This window comes from Festucalex cinctus, chromosome 6, assembly GCF_051991245.1.
Source record: "Festucalex cinctus isolate MCC-2025b chromosome 6, RoL_Fcin_1.0, whole genome shotgun sequence".
Taxonomy (NCBI): Eukaryota; Metazoa; Chordata; class Actinopteri; order Syngnathiformes; family Syngnathidae; genus Festucalex; species Festucalex cinctus.
Genome location: NC_135416.1, coordinates 30,397,995 through 30,419,070, shown reverse-complemented (window position 1 = coordinate 30,419,070; position 21,076 = coordinate 30,397,995). Strand labels below are relative to the sequence as shown.

The following is a 21,076-nucleotide window of genomic DNA, read 5'->3' as shown; positions in this document are numbered from 1 at the left end:
AATAAATACACATCCTCTCCCTTGAGTGGCTCCCGTCTGCTTCTGCTCATTGCTTTGGGGTCGTTGCTGATTACGTCACGCTGCGGTATATGACGTCATCAGAAGGCGTACAGGACTCCCAATAGTCGTGCAGGCAGGTCACACATCACTGCCTGTTTGCTACTTTGGCCAAACGCTACGTGGCTTACTCGCGCACATTGTCTGCTGCAGAAAGCAAAGATTTTTTTTATTTTATTTTATTTTTTTTATACTCACTCACACAAACGCACGCAAACTTACATGGTCGCCCAGGCGGGGAAGCAAACCGACACCAACTGGCACCGACGGCTCCACCCAGAGCCAAGTCAAGTTCATTTATATAGCCTTTAATCACAGTCTTAAAGGGCTTCACATGCCCACAGTTGACAAATAGCATCCCCCTGATCAAACCACAAAAGGGAAAGTAAAATAAAAAAAATTAAAATTAAAAAAAAAAAAAAAACTGTCAAACTGTGTGTGTGTGTGTGTGTGCATGTTTACCTTTTTTTCTTGGATGTATTGGTTGATGCACATTCTGTAAATTATAGAAGACGTTTACCATCAAATATTTTATTAGTGCTGTGGAGAATCTTTTTTTTTTTTTTCTTTTTACCTTTGTTCTGCTCACTGTGAGAAGGGTCACTTTGGGCCCTATGAGTAGGAGCTGAAAAAAAACTATACAATTACAATACTATCGAAATACTTTCCTTTTATTGTTGCGGTGTATTGAAAACGTTTTGTTTTTTTTTACCTTTCTTTGTCGTAGAACCAGCGGTCGGACGATGCTGTGAGCACGATCTATAAAATATACATTCACGTTTGTATCGGTAATAGATGTTCTAGTGTATATCAGCACATTTACACACGCTGCTAGCAGATCGCCCGAAAAATTAGAAAAGTAATCTTACTCGCAATCTCTTAGCATGTTAGCGCTTACCTTCACGTTCTTTGGAAGAAGAAAGACTGTCCAAGACTGTCTTGCATCGGACCCAAATTAGTCGTCATCGTCCGATGAAACGTCATCTGTGCAGACGTGCTCCGTTGTGCACCACTTTTCTCCGGTGTTAGCATCGCTAGCCAGTGGGAGATTAGGACGTTATTAGCATCGCTAGCCGGTGGGGCCTTAGGACGTGGTCGAAACGGCCGCATCACCGCTTCAACTATGACTTATCCCCGTCATCACTGTGCTCTTGAGCACTGGTCGATGCTTTTGAGCTTTGAAAATAAGGATCAAGTGTGAGCTGATTGCCATCTGTAGCCTTTTTGACTCCCTTAGCCAAGTTAGCCATTCTCTCCCCCTCAACACTCAAGCTCAGCCTCTCTTCTTCTACTGTTGTCTCCCTTCCGATCTTGTCCAAAAGACTCATCACAGCCATCTAGTGGCCAGGAATACTCATTATAGTAACCCGATCGGCTTGATACTTGGAGCACAGCTGCCCAAGGCTTCCCTCCACCCGTTTCCATAAAAAAACATAGTAGACGTCAATAGATGTTTATGGCGGCCTATCCTAGGATTATACTGAACGTTTTTAAACGTTTTTGGCGGTCAAAGAGTTAAAGAAATAAACTGTACTGTATAATAAAGTCGTTTTATTTACCTTTGTGATGGTAGTTCTTAAGGATGGTAGCAGACTTAATTCATTCGTGAGCGTTTCACCGCGTAGTGTTTATGGAACGGTTGCCGTTCATTCGCGCTTTCGTGCTCACCGGAGCGGAGGAGGCGTGTCCCTTGGTGAACAAGGAAGTGGAGCACTTTAGCGAGTCAACAAAAAGTGACCACCGCCAACTAATTTCACTTCTTTCCTGGGACTAAACAGCCTTGGCACTATTTTCTCCTTTTTTTAGGTACGTGAGAGCACTTTCGCTTTTTTTAGTGGCGCGAACTCCATTGACTACAATGCAAACGAGCCACCAAATTGCCGTCCCTCCCTTTTGGTGAGAACGCAGCATTAGGCTTAACACTAGCCTGTGGTGGGGTCATTTTCGGTCCCATAATAGCAAAAGTACACTCAATTTGGTCCAAAATGTCTATCAAACACAAACCACGTCCGCACTCAAAGAAAGGGGGTGACGAACTGGGAAGCCGTTAGCGTGCGTCAGCTTTCCGTGGCCGCCACCGTGGCTGTTCGACCGCGTGGTTTGGTTCGTCCGCCGAAAACTAGTTCGTCAGCAGAGACTATATGCTCGCGAATTTAATGTTCTTGAGGCGAAAAGTTCGTGAGCTTAAGCGTTCATCAGCGGAGGTTTTACTGTATTGTTAAAAAAAAATAGCAATATATCACGATATGTGACTGAAAAAGCCAATAAATGCCCATAAAAAGGAACATGTCTGTGCATTTATTCAATGCCAAAACTAAAGTGAGACAAATTAAAGTGCATAAACATTTATAACATAACACTGCACAACTGGACACATTACATCGATATCTACAGTCATGTATCGATAATTTATTGCAAAAGCGCAGCAATATATTGCGATATCGATTTTTTTCTCCCACCCCTAGTGCTAATCCCCCTTCCAGGATGACCAGGCTGCAATGGATGCCGAATGGGCAACAATTTACATAGATTATGATACTAAACATTAGTAACAAGAATAGTGCAAAAGTCCATTGAGGAAGTTGAAGCGCTGCAAGATGACATCGTCAAGGAAGTGGGTCATCATCCAAATCCAGCCCGGTGGATCAGGGCAGCTATCTCCATGGCAGCAACTTCAAGGTAATGGTCCGCCCTGGATCTCATCCCGACCAACCAGCGCAGAACCCATAAAACGGCATCCAAACGGTCACTGACACCTAACTCCCTCTACAAGCCGCGGAGAAGGGAGGGAAAGAAAGCAGCGGCAGCCAACAGGCCCACAACATTCACCCAAATTCAAGAGTATAAAAATGTGTCTTAAGACGCGATTTAAACGTTTCTACAGAGGTAGCAGCTCTGATCTCCGAGGGTAGGGTGTTCCAGAGTACTGGAGCCCGGATCGGAAACGCTCTTGAACCCGCGGACTTCTTTTTAGCTCTTGGAATCACCAAAAGACCAGCATGTTGCGAACGAAGGTTTCTTGTCGGAACGTACGGTGCTATTAGATCGACGAGATAGGAAGGCGCCAAGCCATGTCATATTTTATATGTAAAGCCTGGTTTCACATATAAGGATTTTTCAAATCTTAAAAGATTTTTTTATCTTTGTCAGATGCCACACACAAAGATAAAAAATCGGGCATTTAACAGCTTTGGTCGTATTGTGTGTAAGGTGCGCAGCTAATCTCATCACAGCTCCCTCACAAACATAAAGATTATCATCTCAACACTGGTCAAGATTCCAGTCCGCCATGAAAGACCTCTCGCATGATTATACATGATCTAATCAAAACCGCTGTAAGATGAGACACACCATGGAAGACAAACGCGACGAACTGGAAGTAATGATGGTGGTTTGCAGACTACTCCCACAAGATGGTAGGGATGGGTACCTTTCACATTTGAACCGATACTGTTCCGATACTCGATACCTGGGAATCAATACCGGTACTCAACGGTACCAATTTTCGTTACATTTGTGCTCTTGTTTTTGTTTAAATTTTTTTCTTTTTCTTTTTTATTTTTTTTTACAATTTTATTTATTTATTTGGATGTAATAAATGTTCATCATTATGTAACAGAATTTTTTTTTATAATCAATTTAACAATTACTTTTAAATATATAAACTTTGACAAATAACAAAAATGAGCCAGAGAGGAATAGTAAAAAAATAAATGTATAACATTTTACTTACCTTTTATTTTCTAAGTTTTATTTACCTTAAGTACAACTAATCCAGATAATTTAATATTACACAAAAAGTGTAAAGCAAGGGTCTATGCAATGAATAAGACAAGAACAAAGTTAAACAGTAAATATATAAATTAATAATTGATGTTTTCGTTTTTTGTGCAGTTTTTCCAGAACATAAAGGCTGCCACACGCCACGCAATAAGTTTGAAGTTCCAACCCGGGGCTAACCCCTAACCCTAACCCACTTTGCACTCAATATAGTAAAAAAAAAACAAAAAAAAAACAGTTGGAAGGGGACATGATGTGAACAAAGAGAATAATTGTGTTCAAATTAATCGTTTGACTGCACCCGAAGTGACAGTAATGCTCGCTACATTTTGGCCACAAGCTTTCGCGATTGTAAATATAGTCAAGAGTAGTAGCCTACTGTACATCCAAATTACAATGTTTATATACCGGGGGTCGCCGACACCTCCGTCCCAGCCGTGCGCTGATTCCGGAGAAGCAGACATTTCCAGTTTCCGCCGGGTGCGTAGGCTTTCCTCCTCCTTTATAAACTGTATGTATTTGTTTGGCGGGAGGCACCAAAGTATCGCTCATTCCCAAACCCGGAAATGTTGGCGTCCCTCCACCGGCGGCGGCCCGGCCTCGACCCGGTTGAGTGAATGCTGCGTTGTGGACCGAGGAAGAAGCAGTGGCACCCGCGGGTTGGGCGGTCGGTCTCTCAGCTGAGCTGCCACCGGGGCCGCGGCACCAACTTGCCGCCACTCGCTTCCGTCGAGCTCCAGACCGGCTAGGCTCCCGCGAGTGGGGGACGTCAGCATGCCGGGTGTAGGGCTGTCACTAACGACTTTTTTGCAAATCGACTTCTCATATTTTTGACTAATCGACTTATTATTATTATTATTATTATTTTATTATTATTATTATTATTTGTTTATTTATTTTGAGGCCGCAAATGTTGAACGTGTTGAATTGAGTGTATAATCTGGATATAAATACCCATTGTTCCTAATATTTCCTGTAAAATAATAGTTTTCAAGTTAGTCTCAACTGCGGCGCGCACGCACGCACACACACGGTGTTGGCCACTTCGACAAGCCCTTCCTTTCTTTTCAGTGTGGTATGATACGAGTGTTAAAACAGGCGATGGTGGGTGGTGGTTTGTTGTTCTTTTTGCCATGACCCGCAACTGATCACCGAGTGTTATTTTGTCACGCCGCGGGGATTTTTTTTTTTTCCTTTTCATGCCGAGGGGACAGAATAAGCTCTTCTTTCGCGACCAGGAGGACTTTGCAATGCGAGCCTTGTTTGTTACCAGCAATTCACCATCGAGGGTTATTTTGTAGGGGTGGGAATCTCTGACATGAGGTCGATTCGATATGTATCTCAATACACAGGTTGCGATTCGATTGAAAAACGATTCTTTCAGAACAGAACGGTTCGATACGGTTCGATTAAGTTTCGGAACAATACAATTTTCGATTCGATACGATTGATTTCAATATTCAAAACTTATAGTGACATTTGATGCTTGTATACATTAATCATAAAACACAAATTTTTACAGTATCTACAAATGTGTTAAAAAACAACAAAAATGTCTTCTATATTTTAATATATTGAATCAATTATGTAAAGAGACCGCAACAAAGGGCTGGGCGATATGACTGAAAAATGTATCAGTTTAAATATTTATTAGTCGTTATTGACAGTTATAGACTAATTTTGTAGCAGCGACTGCTGCGAGGTCCGTATTGTTTTTCGATCAAATTATCAGGGCCCAAGCAGCGGCGGCACCGGCGGCGGTGCCGCCGCGAGGCCCTATTGTTTTTGAAGTAATTCTTCTTATTCTTCATTAGGGCCCGAGCAGCGACCACTGCGAGGTCCCTCTTGTTTTTGTAAAAATTATAAGGGCCCGAGCAGCGACCGCTGCGAGGTCCCTATTGTTTTTGTAAAAATTATTTTTATTAGGGCCCGAGCAGCGACCGCTGCGAGGTCCCTATTGTTCCTGAAGGAATTCTTATTATTAGGGCCCGAGCAGCGACCGCTGCGAGGTCCCTATTGTTTTTGAAGGAATTAGGGCCCGAGCAGCGACCGCTGCGAGGTCCCTATTGTTTTTGTAAAAATTATTATTATTATTATTAGGGCCCGAGCAGCGACCGCTGCGAGGTCCCTATTGTTTTTGTAAAAATTATTATTATTATTATTATTATTATTATTATTAGGGCCCGAGCAGCGACCGCTGCGAGGTCCCTATTGTTTTTGTAAAAATTATTATTATTATTATTATTAGGGCCCGAGCAGCTACCGCTGCGAGGTCCCTATTGTTTTTCGATCGGATTATTATTATTAGGGCCCGAGCAGCGACCGCTGCGAGGTCCCTATTGTTTTTGTAAAAATTATTATTATTATTATTATTATTATTATTAGGGCCCGAGCAGCTACCGCTGCGAGGTCCCTATTGTTTTTGTAAAAATTATTATTATTATTATTATTATTAGGGCCCGAGCAGCTACCGCTGCGAGGTCCCTATTGTTTTTCGATCGGATTATTATTATTAGGGCCCGAGCAGCTACCGCTGCGAGGTCCCTATTGTTTTTCGATCGGATTATTATTATTATTATTATTATTATTATTCTTCTTCTTCTTCTTCTTCTCCGTAAACGATCACGATTTTGGGTACCTAAACATTTCCGAAAACTCACCAAACTTTGCACACTCCTCAGGCCCGGCGAAAAATTTGATATTATGAAGTCATCATAACAACGCGACTCTATAGCGCCCCCTAGCATAGAAAAATAAAAACCAAGCCCGGCATGTTTGAACTAGAGCAACGAAAATTGGCAGGCACGTGTAGCACCCCGAGACGCACAAAAAAGTCTATTGGGACCATGTAGCTAAAATGTACAGGAAGTGAGCTATGAATTTTTTAATGTCCAATTTTGGCCTATTTTGGCACATTCACTGTGGTCATGCTTTTGACCCCTTTGCAAACATTTTTCATCCAATTGACTTCAAACTTGGCATTTATCATCTCAAGACCTGAGAGAACCACTGGGGAAAAAATCTTGCCTTTTCGAAATACTATATGACGGGGGCGGGGCATCAAATATTGCCTTTAAAATTTCATTTGTCCAGAAAGAGCAAATGCTTAATAACTCCCATGTTCAAGCTCCAAAAAATCTCAAACTTCTCAGGCAACGTAATAGTCACGGCCTGAAAACATCTATATGATAAAATTCAGTTATACATATAGCGCCACCTAGTGGTTACAATAATTGTCATACTTTACGTTTTTAGCTACTGTGCTGAGCTCGTTGAAGGGATCCAGTTGAAAATTGGTCAGAAAAGCCTTAAGATGTTGATCATGCCCCACACCGAATATTGTAACTTTTCGCCAAAGGGCGTGGCCGCTACGGTGCCGCAAAGTCTGAAGATTTCTCGTGACAACAAAAGCTGCATTAACTTGACCGAGATGATGCTATCTTCTCAAAATTTTACACAATTGATGAGAGTCCAGCCCTAAAGACATCTACAAACTTATATTTCATCTTACTGATAGCGCCACCTACTGGCAATTTTTTTTCTCACGATTTTTCTTCAATGTTTTTCTCCAACCATGTTAACTGGACCTACCTCATATTTGCTCAGATGAGGGTGTCGGCCTTCATGCTGTCACAACATGAAGTTTGTGAGTTTTCGCGAATCGCTGTGGGCGTGGCTAAGCGCTGTTCGCCAAGAAAACAACGCCAATTTTGAGGGCCTAAACTGCCACAGAAACACACGAAACATGGCACACACAGCTGGCCTGGCAAAATGAGCAATTTTTTATCGTCGATTGTGCTATTTTTACAAAAATGACTCAATAGCGCCCCCTAGAAATCTTTAACGAAACAGCCCCAGTTGTACGTTTAAGCAAGAGCTACAAAATTTTTTAGGTGTATTAGGAAGCCCAAGACCTACAAAAAAGTCACTTGGACCCATATGCTAAAATGAACAGGAAGTGAGCTACGAATTTTTGAATGTCCCATTTTTGACGATTTTTGCACATTTACAGGGGGCATACTTTTGCCCACTTCTCCTACACGTTTCATCCGACTGACTTCAGACTTGACCTGGACCATGTCAAGACCTGAGCCAACGACAGGGGGAAAAATCTTGACTTTTCGAAATACTATATGATGAAGGCGGGGCATCAAAATTTGTGTTTCGCACTGAAAAAGGATATGCTTAATAACTCCCCGGTACATGCTCCAAAAAATCCCAAACTTGACATGTATGTTTATCATCAAGGCCTGAAAGTATCTCTATGACAACATTCAGTTATATATGCAGCGCCACCTAGCCCTTGAGGCATAAAAAAAATAATACCCCACATACGGTATTTTGTACAAAAAATGTACACTCATTCTAAGTGTGACAAATGTTGAGGGTTTCGGCCTTCATGATGTCACAACACGAAGTTTGTGAGTTTTCGCGAATTGCTGTGGGCGTGGCTAAGCGCTGTTCGCCAAGAAAACAACGCCAGTTTTGAGGGTCTAAACATGCACAGAAACTCATGAAACTTGGCACACACATCTGGCCTGGTAAAATGAGCAATATTTTATTGTTGATTGTGCTATTTTTACAAAAATGACTCAATAGCGCCCCCTAGAAATTTTTAACGAAGCAGCCCCGGTTGTACGTTTAAGCAAGAACGACGAATATTTTTAGGTGTATGAGGGAGCCCAAGACCTACAAAAAAGTCTCTTGGGTCTACATGCTAAAATGAACAGGAAGTGAGCTACGAATTTCTGAATGTCCCATTTTTGACGATATTTGCACATTTACAGGGGGCATACTTTTGCCCACTTCTCCTACACGTTTCATCCGACTGACTTCAGACTTGACCTGGACCATGTCAAGACCTGAGCCAACGACAGGGGGGAAAATTTTGACTTTTCGAAATACTATATGATGAAGGCGGGGCATCAAACTTTGTGTTTCGAACTGAAAAAGGATATGCTTAATAACTTCCCAGAACATCCTCCAAAAAATCCCAAACTTGACATGTATGCTCATAGTCAAGGCCTGAAGGTATCTCTATGACAACATTCAGTTATATATGCAGCGCCACCTAGCCCTTGAGGCAAAACAAAAAAAATACCCCACATACGGTATTTTGTACAAAAAATGTAAACTCATTCTAAGTGTGATAACTAAGTCATTTAGGAATATTCTTTTACCTTCCACCACTCAAAATATTCACTGGCATCAGACCTAACCAAACATACATATTTTTGTTATTTAGTTTTATGTATTTTTGATAGCCTCTATGGACATTAAAAGCAATATCGTGAATGAAGGCTATGCTTAATAACTCCCAGGTACATGCTCCAAAAAATCCCATATTTGAAATGTATATTTAGAGTCAAGGCCTGAAGGTATCTCTATGACAAAATTCAGTTATAAATACAGCGCCACCTAGTCCTTGAGGCATAAAAAAAAATGCCTCACTTACGGTATTTTTGCAAAAATTGTAAACTCATTGTAAGTGTGATAACTAAGTCATTTATGAATATTCTTTTCCTTTCCACCACTCAATATGTTCACTGGTATCAGACTGATCCAAACATACGTATTTTTTATTTAGTTTTATTTTTTTTTTTTATCGCCTCTATGACATTGTGCAATGAGTACGAGCGATGATGTGTGTATATATACTTTTACGAAAAATACCAATCAGAGCAACTCATTGCCTAAAAATTAAAAAAAGACGCTGATTTTTGCAGATCTTAACAATCACCAAAACCCATTGAGCTTGACACACTCATCACACCTGGCAAAAAAAAAAAAAAAAAAGTCCACATGTTTATCATGCCATTTTCAAAGAAATTCTGCTTCCAATGTGCCAGTACCCCAATGTGCAAGTTCCCCAACGTGCAAGTACCCCAACGTGGCCCGGGCTGCGAGGGCCCTTTATAGCTGCTCGCAGCTCTAGTTATTATTATTATTATTATTCTTCTTCTTCTCCGTAAACGATCACGATTTTGGGTACCTAAACATTTACGAAAACTCACCAAACTTTGCACACTCCTCAGGCCCGGCGAAAAATTTGATATTATGAAGTCGTCATAACAACGCGACTCTATAGCGCCCCCTAGCATAGAAAAATAAAAACCAAGCCCGGCATGTTTGAGCTAGAGCAACGAAAATTGGCAGGCACGTGTAGCACCCCGAGACGCACAAAAAAGTCTATTGGGACCATGTAGCTAAAATGTACAGGAAGTGAGCTATGAATTTTTTAATGTCCAATTTTGGCCTATTTTTGCACATTCACTGTGGTCATGCTTTTTCCCCCTTTGCAAACATTTTTCATCCAATTGACTTCAAACTTGGCATTTATCATCTCAAGACCTGAGAGAACAACTGGGGAAAAAATCTTGCCTTTTCGAAATACTATATGACGGGGGTGGGGCATCAAATATTGCCTTTAAAATTTAATTTGTCCAGAAAGAGCAAATGCTTAATAACTCCCATGTTCAAGCTCCAAAAAATCTCAAACTTATCAGGCAACTTAATAGTCACGGCCTGAAAACATCTATATGATAAAATTCAGTTATCCATGTAGCGCCACCTAGTGGTAACAATAATTGTCATACTTTACGTTTTTAGCTACTGTGCTGAGCTCGTTGAAGGGATCCAGTTGAAAATTGGTCAGAAAAGCCTTCAGATGTTGATCATGCCCCACACCGAATATTGTAACTTTTCGCCAAAGGGCGTGGCCGCTACGGTGCCGCAAAATCTGAAGATTTCTCGTGACAACAAAAGCTGCATTAACTTGACCGAGATGATGCTATCTTCTCAAAATTGTACACAATTGATGAGAGTCCAGCCCTAAAGACATCTACAAACTTATATTTCATCTTACTGATAGCGCCACCTACTGGCAATTTTTTTTCTTACGATTTTTCTTCAATGTTTTTCTCCAACCATGTTAACTGGACCTACCTCATATTTGCTCAGATGAGGGTGTCGGCCTTCATGCTGTCACAACACGAAGTTTGTGAGTTTTCGCGAGTCGCTGTGGGCGTGGCTAAGCGCTGTTCGCCAAGAAAACAACGCCAATTTTGAGGGCCTAAACTGGCACAGAAACACACGAAACTTGGCACACACAGCTGGCCTGGCAAAATGAGCAATTTCTTATCGGCGATTGTGCTATTTTTACAAAAATGACTCAATAGTGCCCCCTAGAAATCTTTAACGAAACAGCCCCAGTTGTACGTTTAAGCAAGAACGACGAATATTTTTAGGTGTATGAGGGAGCCCAAGACCTACAAAAAAGTCTCTTGTACCCATATGCTAAAATGAACAGGAAGTGAGCTACGAATTTTTGAATGTCCCATTTTTGACAATTTTTGCACATTCACAGGGGGCAGACTTTTGCCCACTTCTCCTACACGTTTCATCTGACTGAGTTAAGACTTGACCTGGACCATGTCAAGTCCTGAGCCAACGACAGGGGGAAAAATCTTGACCTTTCGAAATACTATATGATGAAGGCGGGGCATCAAAATTTGTGTTTCGCACTGAAAAAGGATATGCTTAATAACTCCCCGGTACATGCTCCAAAAAATCCCAAACTTGACATGTATGTTTATCGTCAAGGCCTGAAGTTATCTTTATGACAACATTCAGTTATATATGCAGCGCCACCTAGCCCTTGAGGCATAAAAAAAAAATACCCCACATACGGTATTTTGTACAAAAAATGTAAACTCATTCTGAGTGTGATAACTAAGTCATTTATGAATATTCTTTTAGTTTCCACCACTCAAAATGTTCACTGGCATCAGACTTATCCAAACATATATATATTTTTATTTATTTTTGATAGCCTCTGTGGACATTAAAAGCAATATCGTGAATGAAGGATATGCTTAATAACTCCACGGTACATGCTCCAAAAAAAATCCCACACTTGACATGTATGCTTATAATCAAGGCCTGAAGGTATCTCTATGACAACATTCAGTTATAAATACAGCGCCACCTAGCCCTTGAGGCTTATATAAAAATAAACAAAAAATACCCCACATACGGTATTTTGTACAAAAAATGTACAATCATTCTAAGTGTGATAACTAAGTCATTTATGAATCTTCTTTTAGTTTCCACCACTCAAAATGTTCACTGGCATCAGACTTATCCAAACATATATATATTTTTATTTATTTTTGATAGCCTCTGTGGACATTAAAAGCAATATCGTGAATGAAGGATATGCTTAATAACTCCACGGTACATGCTCCAAAAAAAATCCCACACTTGACATGTATGCTTATAATCAAGGCCTGAAGGTATCTCTATGACAACATTCAGTTATAAATACAGCGCCACCTAGCCCTTGAGGCTTATATAAAAATAAACAAAAAATACCCCACATACGGTATTTTGTACAAAAAATGTACAATCATTCTAAGTGTGATAACTAAGTCATTTATGAATCTTCTTTTAGTTTCCACCACTCAAATTGTTCACTGGCTTCACACCGATCCAAACGTATGTACGTTTCCATTTTGTTTTATTCATTTTTGATTGCCCCTTTGGACAATAAAAGTAACATTGTGCAATGAGTACAACGAGCGATGATGTGTATATACACTTTTACAAAAAAATACCAATCAGGGCAACTCATTGCCTAAAAATAAAAAAGGACGCTGATTTTTTCAGGTCTTAACAATCACCAAAACCCGTTGAGCTTGACACACACACTGGCAAAAAAATATTCTACATGTAAACGTTTATTATGCCATTTTCAAAGAAATTTTGCTTCCAATATGCCAGTACCCCAACGTGCCAGTACCCCAACGGGCAAGTACCCCAACGTGCAAGGACCCCAATGTGGCCCGGGCTGCGAGGGCCCTTTATAGCTGCTCGCAGCTCTAGTTAGGGCCCGAGCAGCGGCGGCGGCGGTGCCGCTGCGAGGCCCTATTGTTTTTGTAGGAATTCTTATTATTATTATTATTATTATTATTATTATTATTATTATTCTCCGCAAACGATCACATTTTTGAGACACTAAACGTGACCGAAAACTCACCAAACTTTACACGCACATCAGGCCTGGCGAAAAATTTGATATTTTAAAGTCGCCATACTTGATAACAGAAAAATGGCTCCTTAGCGCCCCCTACATAGGTTAAACGGATCCCTGTCCCGCTACGATTGTCCGACGGCTATGAAAATTGTGTGGCACCTGTAGCACATCCCAATGAACAAAAACCTCTTTGAAGTGTGTTCCCTAAAATAGACAGAAAGTGAGGTATGAGTATTTAAATGTCCAATTTTTGCCAATTTTTGCACATTTACAGGGGTCATACTTTTGCCCGCTTCTCCTACACGGTTAACCCGATTGACTTCAAACTTGGGATGTACCATCTCAACACCTGGGACAACATCATTGTGAAAAATGAAAAGTTTTTGATATACTATATGACGGCGGCGGCGCATCAAATTTAGAGTTTAAAAATTCTTACTTCACGAGGCATTGCCGGTTGTACGTTTAATCTAGAGCTACAAAAATTGGTACACATATGTAACAGACTATGACCTACAAAAAACTCTTTTTGAACCATATGCTAAACCTAACAGGAAGTCCACCATTTTGATTTATTTTGGAACGTGTTGCCATTTTTTTGGCCATTTCATTGGGGCCTTATTTTAACGAACTCCTCCTACAGTGTTTATCCGATCATCTTCAAACTTGGTGTGATTCATCTTAAGATGTTGAAGATGAAAAGTTATTGAAAGCTTTGTATTTCGTCGCACGCTGTTGTCATGGCATGCACTGTTTGCAAAGGAAAAAAAATATCCTTAAAGAAGCATTGCCAGTTGTACGAAGCAGCGAGAGCTACGAAAATTTGTAGACATATGTAACAGCCCAAGATGTACAAAAAAGTCTCTTGGTGCCCTGTGCTAAACCCAACAGGAAGTCCCCCAGGGGCCGGGCATCACATTTTGAGCTAAAAAAAACTCCTCTTTAACAAAGCATACCCAGCTGTACGTTTCACCTAGAGTTACCAAAATTTGTAGAGGTATATAACAGCCCTCGAGGTACAAAAAACTCTTTTTGAACCATATGCTAAACCTAACAGGACGTCCGCCATTTTGATTTACTTTGGAATGTGTTGCCATTTTTTTTTGGCATTTCATAGGGGTCATATTTTAACAAACTCCTCCTACAGAGTTTATCCGATCATCTTCAAACTTGGTGTGATTCATCTTAAGATGTTGAAAATGAAAAGTTATTGAAAGTTTTTTATTTCGTCACACGCTGTTATCGTGGCATGCACTTTTTGCAAAGGAAAAAAATCCTTCTTAATGAAGCATTCCCAGTTGTACGAAGCAGCTAGAGCGACGAAAAATTGTAGACATATGTAACAGCCCAGGATGTACAAAAATGTCTCTTGGTGCCATGTGCTAAACCCAACAGGAAGTCCCCCAGGGGCCGGGCATCACATTTTGAGCTAAAAAAACTCCTCTTTAACGAAGCATTCTCGGTTGTACGTTTCACCTAGCGCTATGATAATTTGCAGGCATACATAAGAGCCCACGATGTACAAAAAAGTCTCTTAGAACCATATGCTAAACCAAACAGGAAGTCCGGCATTTTGATTTGCGCCTTTTTTATGGGTCACATTTTAACGAACTCCTACGAAATTTATCCGACTGTCTTCCAACTTGGTGTGTTTCATCTTAAGATGTTTAAGATGCAAAGTTATCGAAAGTTTTTTTTATTTTGTCGATGTAACAGCCCACGATGTACAAAAAAGTCTCTTGCTGCTTTGTGCTAAACCCAACAGGAAGTCCCTCAGGGGCCGGGCATCACATTTTGAGCTAAAAAACTCCTCTAACGAAGCATTCCCGGTTGTACGTTTCACCTAGCGCTATGATAATTTGGAGGCATACATAAGAGCCCACGATGTACAAAAAAGTCTCTTAGAACCATATGCTAAACCAAACAGGAAGTCCGCCATTTTGATTTACTTTGGAACGTGTTGCCATTTTTTTGGCCATTTCATAGGGGTCCTATTTTAACGAACTCCTCCTACAGAGTTTATCCGATCATCTTCAAACTTGGTGTGATTCATCTTAAGATGTTGAAGATAAAAAGTTATTGAAAGCTTTTTATTTCGCCGCACGCTGTTGTCGTGGCATGCACTTGTTTGCAAAGGAAAAAAATTCTTCTTAATGAAGAATTCTCAGTTGTACGAAGCAGCTAGAGCTACGAAAATTTGTAGACATATGTAACAGCCCACGATGTACAAAAAAGTCTCTTGCTGCTTTGTGCTAAACCCAACAGGAAGTCCCTCAGGGGCCGGGCATCACATTTTGAGCTAAAAAACTCCTCTTTAACGAAGCATTCCCGGTTGTACGTTTCACCTGGCGCTATGATAATTTGGAGGCATACATAAGAGCCCACGATGTACAAAAAAGTCTCTTAGAACCATATGCTAAACCAAACAGGAAGTCCGGCATTTTGATTTACGCCTTTTTTAGGGGTCACATTTTAACGAACTCCTACGAAATTTATCCGACTGTCTTCCAACTTGGTGTGTTTCATCTTAAGATGTTTAAGATGCAAAGTTATCGAAAGTTTTTTTTATTTTGTCGCAAGCCGTTGCCATTGCGATGCATTATTTGCCAAGTAAAATGCTTCTTTTTTTTTTTTTTGTCTGAACGAGCGAAAACTCATGAAACTTTACACACACATCAGACTTGTCATAAACATGAATATTTTAGAGATTTCTTGTGCAATTTGCAATAAATGGCTCAATAGCGCCCTATAGACATTTTTATGAAGCTTTTGGAAATGTATGATTCAGCTAGATTTGTAAAAATTGGGATACCTATCAGCCTAAGACTGACAAAAGAGTTTCTAAAGCCATATGCTAAACCAAACAGGAAGTCTGCCATTTTGATTTACTTTGCTATTTGTAGCCATTTTTTGGGGCCTTTTATAGGCCTCATATTTTCTACAAAACTTATCAGATTGTCTTCATTCTTTGGCGTGTTTCATCTGAAGATATTTAAGATGAAAAGTTATTGAAATTGTTTGTCACGCCTTTGCTCTAGCGATGCATTGTTTGCAAAGAAAAATGCTTTTTTTTTTTGAAAGTCTAAACATGAGCGAAAACTCAAAACTTTGCACACAGATCAGACCTCTCAAGAACATGAATATTTTAGAGATTTGTTGTGCAATTTGTAATAAATGGCTCAATAGCGCCCTCTAGACATTTTTATGAAGTATTTCCGATTATATGATTCAGCTAGATGTGTGAATATTTGGAGGCACACCTATCAGTCTAATACCTACAAAAATTATTCTATAGCCATGTGCCAAACCATTTTGATTTTATTTTGTTAATTGTGCATCATTTTTGGCCTTTCCATGAAACTTTGCAAGCACAAAGCATGGCAAAAACATTTACAATTTTGACGGTTTCCTATAAAACAGTACCCCAACATGTCAGTACCCCGACGTGCAAGTACCCCAATGTGGCCCAGGTTGCGAGGGCCCTTTATAGCTGCTCGCAGCTCTAGTTATTATTATTCTTCTTCTTCTTTATTCTCCGCAAACGATCGCGATTTTGGGTACCTAAACATTCACGAAAACTCACCGAACTTTGCACACTCCTCAGGCCCGGCGAAAAATTTGATATTATTAAGTCGTCATAACAATGCGACTCGATAGCGCCCCCTAGCGTAGAAAAATAAAAACCAAGCCCTGCACGTTTGAGCTAGAGCAACAAAAATTGGCAGGCACGTGTAGCACCCCGAGACGCACAAAAAAGTCTATTGGGACCATGTAGCTAAAATGTACAGGAAGTGAGCTATGAATTTTTTAATGTCCAATTTTGGCCTATTTTGGCACATTCACTGTGGTCATGCTTTTTCCCCCTTTGCAAACATTTTTCATCCAATTGACTTCAAACTTGGCATTTATCATCTCAAGACCTGAGAGAACAACTGGGCAAAACATCTTGCCTTTTTGAAATACTATATGACGGGGGCGGGGCATCAAATATTGCCTTTAAAATTTCATTTGTCCAGAAAGAGCAAATGCTTAATAACTCCCATGTTCAAGCTCCAAAAAATCTCAAACTTCTCAGGCAACGTAATAGTCACGGCCTGAAAACATCTATATGATAAAATTCAGTTATACATATAGCGCCACCTAGTGGTTACAATAAATGTCATACTTTACGTTTTTAGCTACTGTTCTGAGCTTGTTGAAGGGATCCATTTGAAAATTGGTCAGAAAAGCCTTAAGATGTTGATCATGCCCCACACCGAATATTGTAACTTTTCGCCAAAGGGCGTGGCCGCTACGGTGACGCAAAGTCTGAAGATTTTTCGTGAAAATAAAAGCTGCATTAACTTGACCGAGATGATCCTATCTTCTCAAAATTTCACACATTTGATGAGAGTCCAGCCCTAAAGACATCTACTGACTTATATTTCATCTAACTGATAGCGCCACCTAGTGGCAATTTTTTTTCTTACGAATTTTCTTCTACGTTTTTCTCCAAACACGTTAACTGGACCTACCTCATAATTGCTCAGATGAGGGTTTCGGCCTTCATGATGTCACAACACGAAGTTTGTGAGTTTTCGCGAATTGCTGTAGGCGTGGCTAAGCGCTGTTCGCCAAGAAAACAACGCCAGTTTTGAGGGTCTAAACATGCACAGAAACTCCTGAAACTTGGCACACACATCTGGCCTGGTAAAATGAGCAATATTTTATTGTTGATTGTGCTATTTTTACAAAAATGACTCAATAGCGCCCCCTCGAAATTTTTAACGAAGCAGCCCCGGTTGTACGTTTAAGCAAGAACGACGAATATTTTTAGGTGTATGGGGGAGCCCAAGACCTACAAAAAAGTCTCTTGTACCCATATGCTAAAATGAACAGGAAGTGAGCTACGAATTTTTGAATGTCCCATTTTTGACGATTTTTGCATATTCACAGGGGGCAGACTTTTGCCCACTTCTCCTACAGGTTTCATCCGACTGAGTTAAGACTTGGCCTGGACCATGTCAAGACCTGAGCCAACGACAGGGGGAAAAATTTTGACTTTTCGAAATACTATATGATGAGGGCGGGGCATCAAAATTTGTGTTTCGCAATGTAAAAGGATATGCTTGATAACTCCCCGGGACATGCTCCAAAAAATCCCAAACTTGACATGTATGTTTATCGTCAAGGCCTGAAGTTATCTCTATGACAACATTCAGTTATATATGCAGCGCCACCTAGCCCTTGAGGCATGAAAAAAAAATACCCCACATACGGTATTTTGTACAAAAAATGTACACTCATTCTAAGTGTGATAACTAAGTCATTTATGAATATTCTTTTAGTTTCCACCACTCAAAATGTTCACTGGCATCAGACTTATCCAAACATATATATATTTTTATTTATTTTTGATAGCCTTTATGGACATTAAAAGCAATATCGTGAATGAAGGATATGCTTAATAACTCCACGGTACATGCTCCAAAAAAAATCCCACACTTGACATGTATGCTTATAATCAAGGCCTGAAGGTATCTCTATGACAACATTCAGTTATAAATACAGCACCACCTAGCCCTTGAGGCATTTATATATATATATATATATATATATATATATATATATATATATATATATATATATATATATATAAAAACCCACATACGGTGTTTTGTACAAAAAATGTACACTCATTCTAAGTGTGATAACTAAGTCATTTATGAATATTCTTTTAGTTTCCACCACTCAAATTGTTCACTGGCTTCACACCGATCCAAACGTATGTACGTTTCCATTTTGTTTTATTCATTTTTGATTGCCCCTTTGGACAATAAAAGTAACATTGTGCAATGAGTACAACGAGCGATGATGTGTATATACACTTTTACAAAAAATACCAATCAGGGCAACTCATTGCCTAAAAATAAAAAAGGACGCTGATTTTTGCAGGTATTAACAACCACCAAAACCCGTTGAGCTTGACACACACTGGCAAAAAAAAATATTCTACATGTAAACGTTTATTATGCCATTTTCAAAGAAATTTTGCTTCCAATATGCCAGTAGCCCAACGTGCAAGGACCCCAACGTGGCCCGGGCTGCGAGGGCCCTTTATAGCTGCTCGCAGCTCTAGTTAGGGCCCGAGCAGCGACCGCTGCGAGGTCCCTATTGTTTTTCGTTCGAATTATTATTATTATTATTATTATTATTATTATTATTATTATTATTATTATTATTATTCTTCTCCGTAAACGATCGCATTTTTGAGGACCTAAACATTCACGAAAACTCACCAAACTTTGCACACTCCTCAGGCCCGGCGAAAAATTTTATATTATGAAGTCGTCATAACAACGCGACTCTATAGCGCCCCCTAGCATAGAAAAATAAAAACCAAGCCTGGCACGTTTGAGCTAGAGCAACGAAAATTGGCAGGCACGTGTAGCACCCCGAGACGCACAAAAAAGTCTATTGGGACCATGTAGCTAAAATGTACAGGAAATGAGCTATGAATTTTTTTATGTCCAATTTTGGCCTATTTTGGCACATTCACTGTGGTCATGCTTTTTCCCCCTCTGCAAACATTTTTCATCCAATTGACTTCAAACTTGGCATTTATCATCTCAAGACCTGAGAGAACAGCTGGGCAAAACATCTTACCTTTTCGAAATACTATATGACGGGGGCGGAGCATCAAATATTGCCTTTAAAATTTCATTTGTCCAGAAAGAGCAAATGCTTAATAACTCCCATGTTCAAGCTCCAAAAAATCTCAAACTTCTCAGGCAACGTAATAGTCACGGCCTGAAAACATCTATATGATAAAATTCAGTTATACATATAGCGCCACCTAGTGGTTACAATAAATGTCATACTTTACGTTTTTAGCTACTGTGCTGAGCTTGTTGAAGGGATCCATTTGAAAATTGGTCAGAAAAGCCTTAAGATGTTGATCATGCCCCACACCGAATATTGTAACTTTTCGCCAAAGGGAGTGGCCGCTACGGTGACGCAAAGTCTGAAGATTTTTCGTGAAAATAAAAGCTGCATTAACTTGACCGAGATGATCCTATCTTCTCAAAATTTCACACATTTGATGAGAGTCCAGCCCTAAAGACATCTACTGACTTATATTTCATCTAACTGATAGCGCCACCTAGTGGCAATTTTTTTTCTTACGAATTTTCTTCTACGTTTTTCTCCTAACACGTTAACTGGACCTACCTCATATTTGCTCAGATGAGGGTTTCGGCCTTCATGATGTCACAACACGAAGTTTGTGAGTTTTCGCGAATTGCTGTGGGTGTGGCTAAGCGCTGTTCGCCAAGAAAATAACGCCAGTTTTGAGGGTCTAAACATGCACAGAAACTCATGAAACTTGGCACACACATCTGGCCTGGTAAAATGAGCAATATTTTATTGTTGATTGTGCTATTTTTACAAAAATGACTCAAGAGCACCCCCTAGAAGTTTTTAACGAAGCAGCCCCGGTTGTACGTTTAAGCAAGAACGACGAATATTTTTAGGTGTATGAGGGAGCCCAAGACCTACAAAAAAGTCTCTTGGACCCAAATGCTAAAATGAACAGGAAGTGAGCTACGAATTTTTGAATGTCCCATTTTTGACAATTTTTGCACATTCACAGGGGGCAGACTTTTGCCCACTTCTCCTACACGTTTCATCTGACTGAGTTAAGACTTGACCTGGACCATGTCAAGTCCTGAGCCAACGACAGGGGGAAAAATCTTGACCTTTCGAAATACTATATGATGAAGGCGGGGCATCAAAATTTGTGTTTCGCACTGAAAAAGGATATGCTTAATAACTCCCCGGTACATGCTCCAAAAAATCCCAAACTTGACATGTATGTTTATCGTCAAGGCCTGAAGTTATCTTTATGACAACATTCAGTTATATATGCAGCGCCACCTAGCCCTTGAGGCATAAAAAAAAAAATACCCCACATACGGTATTTTGTACAAAAAATGTAAACTCATTCTGAGTGTGATAACTAAGTCATTTATGAATATTCTTTTAGTTTCCACCACTCAAAATGTTCACTGGCATCAGACTTATCCAAACATATATATATTTTTATTTATTTTTTATAGCCTCTGTGGACATTAAAAGCAATATCGTGAATGAAGGATATGCTTAATAACTCCACGGTACATGCTCCAAAAAAAATCCCACACTTGACATGTATGCTTATAATCAAGG

General features: G+C 40.0%; 1 protein-coding gene and 1 long non-coding RNA gene across 5 annotated transcripts in view; one reads left to right on the top strand and one right to left on the bottom strand.

The window, feature by feature from the left end:
- kdm2aa (lysine (K)-specific demethylase 2Aa) overlaps window positions 1-21,076 on the top strand; it is a 568,226-nt gene that overhangs the window by 189,962 nt on the left and 357,188 nt on the right. The window lies entirely within an intron of this gene.
- On the bottom strand, window positions 537-1,351 carry LOC144020583 (uncharacterized). Its single transcript, XR_013283923.1, has 4 exons — window positions 956-1,351; window positions 770-816; window positions 632-682; window positions 537-553 (listed from the first exon to the last, which is right to left on the bottom strand). It is a non-coding gene; the product is annotated as an uncharacterized LOC144020583 (long non-coding RNA).